Source organism: Phascolarctos cinereus, unplaced genomic scaffold, assembly GCF_003287225.1.
Source record: "Phascolarctos cinereus isolate Bilbo 61053 unplaced genomic scaffold, phaCin_HiC Scaffold_7;HRSCAF=346, whole genome shotgun sequence".
Lineage (NCBI taxonomy): Eukaryota > Metazoa > Chordata > Mammalia > Diprotodontia > Phascolarctidae > Phascolarctos > Phascolarctos cinereus.
The window spans coordinates 162,806,077-162,812,691 of record NW_027556180.1 but is presented as its reverse complement, the minus strand read 5'-3'; positions in this window follow the sequence as shown (position 1 = coordinate 162,812,691).

The window sequence follows — 6,615 nt, the reverse complement described above, 5'->3', positions numbered from 1 at the left end:
CCCATCGAAAGAGAAGAGTCAAGATGGCAGAGTACAGGCTGGGACCCAGCTGAACTTCTCCCACCATTGTACTTCAAATAACCTTAAAATAATGAGTCAAATCAAAATTAGGAGTTGCAGAGCCAATAAAGGGTCAGAGTGAGACATTTTTCCAGCCTAAGACAACTTAGGAGGTCAACAGGTAAGATCTGTGACACCAAAGTGGGAGTCAGCCTGAGGCTTGCCAGGATCACCAACAGTGGGCCTTGGAAATGGTCACAACAGTAGCAGCCATAGTAGCACCTTCAGGAGTTCTCAGCCCAGAGACAATACATGTCACAATTCCAGGGAGAAGAGGAGTGATTGTGGTCAGTTACAAGGGAATGAGGATCCTTGTCACAGTCACAGAGACAAGAGGAGAACTAGCACTTGTGTCTTCAAGGAAGCAGAGGTTCTTCCTGGGCAGAGATCAGAAGAGCAGTGATCACAGCTTTCCCTAGATCATAGCACCTTGGAAACACTGAAAACTTGAAGACCCCCTGAGTTAACTCTGAAAACAGCAGCTCAAAAACACCTGAAGCCTGCCACAGTGTCTTCCCACCCCCAGGTGAGCAAAGTCCAATTTTAACATAAAGTTCAAAGTCAAGAAATATACAGGGGAAAGGGGTAAACAACAAATAAAAAATTTGACCATAAAAACCTACTATGGTGGCAGGGAAGATGAAGATATAAACTTAGAAAAAGACAACAATGTGAAAGCAGTTACAAGTAAACAAAGCCTTAAAGGAAAATGCTAGTTGGACACAAGAATTCCTGGAAGAGTTAAAGAAAGAAATAAAGCTGGTAGAGGAAAACATGGGGAAAGAAATTAGAATGGTACAAGAAAATGAAGAAAATTAATATCTTGGTAAAAGAGGCACAAAAACACAATGAAGAAATAACACTAAAAAACAGAATAGGCCAAATGGTAAAAGAGGTGAAAAAAAAATCCAATCAAGAGAAGAATGCCTTGAAAAGCAGTATTGGCCAAATGGAAAAAAAGTTACAAAGGCTTACTGAAGAAAATAATACCTTAAAAATTAGAATTTGGCAAGTAAAATTTAATGACTCCATGAGAAATCAAGAAAAAATACAATAAAACCAAAAGCATGAAAAGAAGAAAATGTGAAATATGTCATTTGAAAAACAACAGAGGTGAAAAATAGATCCAGAAGAGATATTTTAAGAATTATCAAGGAAAACTAATCCAATGTCTTAGATCCAGAGGGCAGAATAGAAATTGAAAGAATCTACTGATCACCTTCTGAAAGAAATCCCAAGATGAAAACTCCCAGGAATATTATCACAAAGTCCTAAAGCTCCCAAGTCAAGAAGAAAATATTGCAAGCATGCATTAAGATGGAATTCAGGTACCTTGGAGTCACAGTCAGGATCACACAAAATTTAGCAGCTTTCACATTAAAATAGTGGACAGCTTGGCATATAATATTCCAGAAAGCAAAAGAGCTAAGATGACAACCAAGAATAACCTACCCAGCAAAAATGAGTATAATCCTTCAGGGGGAAAAATGGATATTTAATGAAATAGGGGATTTCCAAGCATTTCTGATGAGAAGACCAGAGATAAATAGAAAATTTGACATTCAAATACTTAAGAGAAGCATAAAAAAGTGAATATGAAAGAGTAACCATAAGGGACTTAAAAAAGTTAAATTATTTACATTTCTATATGGAAAGATGATACATGTATCTCCTAAGAACTTTCTCATTATGTGGGAAATTAGAAGAAGTATACACAAACAGGGATGGGTGTGAGTCAATTATGTTGGGCTGATCTCCAAAAAAACAATGTAGAGATTGGAAAGAGGAAAGCACTGGAGAAGGAAGAAGGGAGAGTAGACTAGGGGAAAATTTTTCTCATGTGTAAGAGGAACAAAAAGAAGAGCTTTTATAAAGTAGGGGGAAATGAGAGAGTGGTGGACACCACTCGAATCTCACTTCATCAGAACTGGTTCATGGAAATCTATGTTTTCCAATATGGAAATAGAAGGGGAAGAAGATAAAATATATGGGGATTGGGGTAAGGATGATAAAAGTTAGGGCAGATTGCAGATTAAAGGAGGCAGTGGTCAGAAGCGAAACAGACTTTTGAGGAAGGACAGAATAAAAAGAGAGAGAAGATAAACAGAAGAAAATAGAATGGAGGGAAGTACATAGTAATCATAATTTTGAATGTGAATGGGATGAAGTCATCTATAAAAAAGAATAGATCAGAAACTAGAATCCAACAATATGTTGATTACAAGAGAAAAACTGGAAACAGAAAAACACACACAGAATTTAAATAAAGGGTTGGAGCAGAATCATTAGGCTTCAGCTAAAGTAAAAATGGCAGGTATAATAATCACGATCTCAGACAAAGCAAAAGCAAAAATAGACCTAATTAAAAGAGATAATCAGGGAAACTACATTTTCTAAATGGTACCATAGACAAGTAATATAAAAAAATTTTACAGTAAATAGAGAATTGAGTTAAATCTATAAAAATAAAAGCCATTTCCCAATTGATAAAGGATATGAACAGGAATTTACAGAAGAAATGAAAACTATCTGTATTCATATTAAAAATTCTATAAATTACTATTTATTAGAGGAAGGAAAATTTGAAAAAAAAAAGCCTCTGAAGTAGTATCTCATACCTATCAGAAATGACAAATGCTAGAGGACGTGAAGGAAAATAAGTATACTAATAAACTGTTGGTCAAATTGTGAATTGGTCCAACCATTTTGGAAAACAATTTGGAACTATTCCCAAAGTCTATAAAGCTGTGCATACCCTTTAACCCAAAAATACTGCTACTAGGTCTGCACCCAAAGAGATCGAAGAAAATGGAAAAGGACTCTTTCTGTGGAGGAAAACAATTGGAAATTGAGGAGATGCCAATGAATTAGGGAATGACTGAACAAGTTGTGGCATATGATTATAATGGAATACTATTGTACTATAAGAAATGATTCATGAGTGGTTTCAGAAAAAGACCTAAATGAACCACTGCAAAATGAAGTGAGAATAACCAGGAGGTCATGGTACACAGTAATAACAATATTACAATGATAATCAACAGTGAAAGACTTGGCTACACTAATCAATACAATGAACCAAGAAAACGCCAAAGTAATCATGGTGAAAAAATGCTATTTTTCTATAATATACTATATTTCTCCAGAGAACTAATGAGCTTTGAATGCAAAATGAAGTATACTTTTCTCACATATTTTTTTTTGTGATATGGCTAGTATGGAACTATGTTTTGCATGATTTCACGTGTGTAATTGATGACATATTGTTCACCTTCTCAGTGGGTTTGGGAAGGGTTGTGGGGAGCAAAAGAATATAGAACTCACAATTTAAAAAGAAAAGAATATTTAAAACAAATAAATAATAAAAAGAAAAAAAATATTTGCCAAGCACCTTATAAATATCATCTCATTTAATCCTCACAACAACCTTAGGAGGTAGGGGCTCTCATTATCCCCATTTTGCAGATGAGGATACTGTGCAAGGCAGAAAGTGGTTAAAGGACTCACTGAGGGTCACACAGCTATTAAGTGTATGAGTCTGGATTTGAATTTGTCTTCCTGACTCCTGCTGTAGCACTTTATTCATTGGATTATGTGACATATGGATTACGGGACATGGAATATGGTGGCTGAACATAAACAGAACTTTTTTATATTGATCAGTCCCATTTCATGCCTCATAGAGACTAGATATCCATTTTTGTGGGGAACAAGAGGATAACAGGGGCTGGGATGACTCCTTCACTTTCATATCATCAAGAAGGCTACTGGGATAGAACTATATCTAATATGCATCAGATGTTTATAGTCTGGGGGTATGAATTACCATTTATTATTATCATTATCATTATTATTATCAAGAAGAATTATCATTCTCTTTACATTTTTTGTTGGGTTTAGAAAAAATATATATATATTTCCTTAGTTGCTGGGAAAAAGCAGGGCAGGGAAAAGGAATTTTACTTCAGATGTAAAAAGTAGCAAGTAACTCAATCTCTTTATATCAGCCAACTTGATTTTCCTTCCCTGAGATACTTCTTACAGAAAAGACAATTGTTTATAATGAGAAAAAAATATTTATCAAAGCAAGCCCTAAAACAATAAGGAAATCCTATGGATTAATTTAGGTGGTAGAATACATAAAGTCAGTTTGCTCTGCCATCCTTGAGATGAAATCTCAACTCAGCTGAGGAGATAACAATCTTGCCTATTCTTAGTAGTATCTGGAGTGTTAGGTTCTGGGAATCAAGGGCCATGTTGGGATGATGGCTCATTCCCCCATGTCTATGGCTCCAGGTACCTTTAATTCCCCATTAAAAGTCCACACCTAGAGGCAGCTAGGTGGTGCAGTGGATAAAGCACCGGCCCTGAAGTCAGGAGTACCTGAGTTCAAATCTGGTCTAGGCCAAACACTTGACACTTGCTAGCTGTGTGACCTTGGGCAAGTCACTTAACCCCAATTGCCTAAACAAAAAAAAAAGTCCACACCTTTTCTCTTCCCTATCTGTCTCACTATGGGGCTGTTCTTCATGTGAATATGAACCTCCTGGGGAATAGAACTACATATATCATTGAAAACATGATTTGAAATAAAAGGGAATTGGTGATCACTAAGAACTGGTACTGGATCCTCAAGAACAGACCATGACAATCTAAAATAGTTTTCCTTTTTGACCAGGTTACTAGACTTGTAAATCAGGAGGAATGCTATAGATACAATACTGTTCCTGGAATTCAGTAAGACATTTAATAAATCTGTCACACCACTGTGAAAGTAAATTGTACAGTCCTTAGAGCTTATCAGCTAAAGTGTGGACATTCAAAGAGAGAAGAGAGAGATTAAAATTCTCTTAAACTCCTTGTTTTAATACCAAGAACTAAAGAAGTTAAGGCCCACATAGCCAAGGGTCCTTTAGATGGTGTGCTTTATCTTGTTCCATAAATATCCCCACAGGGGCAGCCAGGTAGCACAGTGGATAAAGTACGGACCCTGAAGTCAGGAGGACTTGAGTTCAAATCCGGCCTCAGACCAAACACTTGACACTAGCTGTGTGACCCTGGGCAAGTCACTTAACCCCAATTGCCTAAAAAATAAAAAAAACCCTACAAAATCATAAATATCCCTACAGTCATTGAGATAGCTTGTTATATTTTCTCCTTCTGTATACTTGTGTTTCATTCAAATCACTGTTTAAAGAGATTTTAAAATATACAATGTGATTGATTCAGCCCATTTCTCAGAGTTATTGAGATGGCATGTCCTGAGAAATTTTCTCTGTAGACTGTTTTTAAATAAATAAAAGTGTGATTCTAGTTTTTAATACTAAATAAAAATTTAGGCTTTGTGTCTTCAGAGATCAATCCAGCAATAAACATTGATTTTCTACCATGTTCCAGTCATTGTGCTATGTTCTGGGGACACAATAAGAGGCAAAATACAGTCTCTACCCTCAAGGACCTTACAATCTTTTTGGTGGAGGCAAGCAAACAAATATGTACAAATAAGCTAAATACAGGACAAATAATAAATAATTAACAGACAAAACACACTTGAGTTAAGAGGGCTTGAGAAAGGCTTCCTATAGATGAGATTTTACCTGGGACTGAAAGAAAACCAGGGAAGCAAGTAAGTGGCAATGAGGAGGAAGCATCCCAGGCATGAGGATCAGCCAGTTCATAATGGCACTGTTTCATTAACTTGGTGCCTTTAATATTACATAGTTACAATGTTTATATGTCATGACAACATCTGTTTATAATATAGCCTAACTTGAAACTACTATTTTCATCTCTGTCTTTCCTTATTGGATTCATTTAATATGTTTATTAAGCACTAATTATTTGGGATACAAAATCATGTAGAGTAAGCCGGCTGTTCTTACATTTGGATAGTTTTGGGTTCAAGTCCTGATGATATGTAATTGATGTGTCACTGTAAGTAGTCCTTTAGCCACTCAGAGCCCCAGAAAACTATCTTAAGACTATATATTACATCACATAAAAGAGGCAAGAAAAAGTTTTTACAGTGGAGGGGAGGAGGGGGGAAGGTGAGAAGGAATGAATCTTATTCTCATTAGATTTGGCTTAAGGAGAGAATAACATACACATTCAATTGAGTATGGAAATCTATCTTACCCTGCAGGAAAACAGTGGAGAAAGGGGAAAGAGGGAGAGGGGATGATAAAGAAGGGAGGGCAGATTGGGGGAGGGAGTAATCAGAAGCAAACACTTTTGAGGAGGGACAGGGTGAAAGGAGAGAACAGAAAAAATAGGGGGCAGGATAGGATGGAGAGAAATATAGTCTTTCACAATATGACTATTAAGTAAGTGTTTTACATGACTACACATGTATAGCTTATATAGAATTGCTTGCCTTCTCAATGGGAGAAGGGTGTGTGGGGAGGGGGGAAGGAAGGGAATTTGGAACTTAAAGTTTTAAAAATGGATGTTAAAAATTGTTTTTACATGCACTTGGGAAACAAGATATACAGGCAATGGGGTATAGAAATCTATCCTGCCCTACAGGAAAATACAAGGGGTAGGGGATAAGAGAAA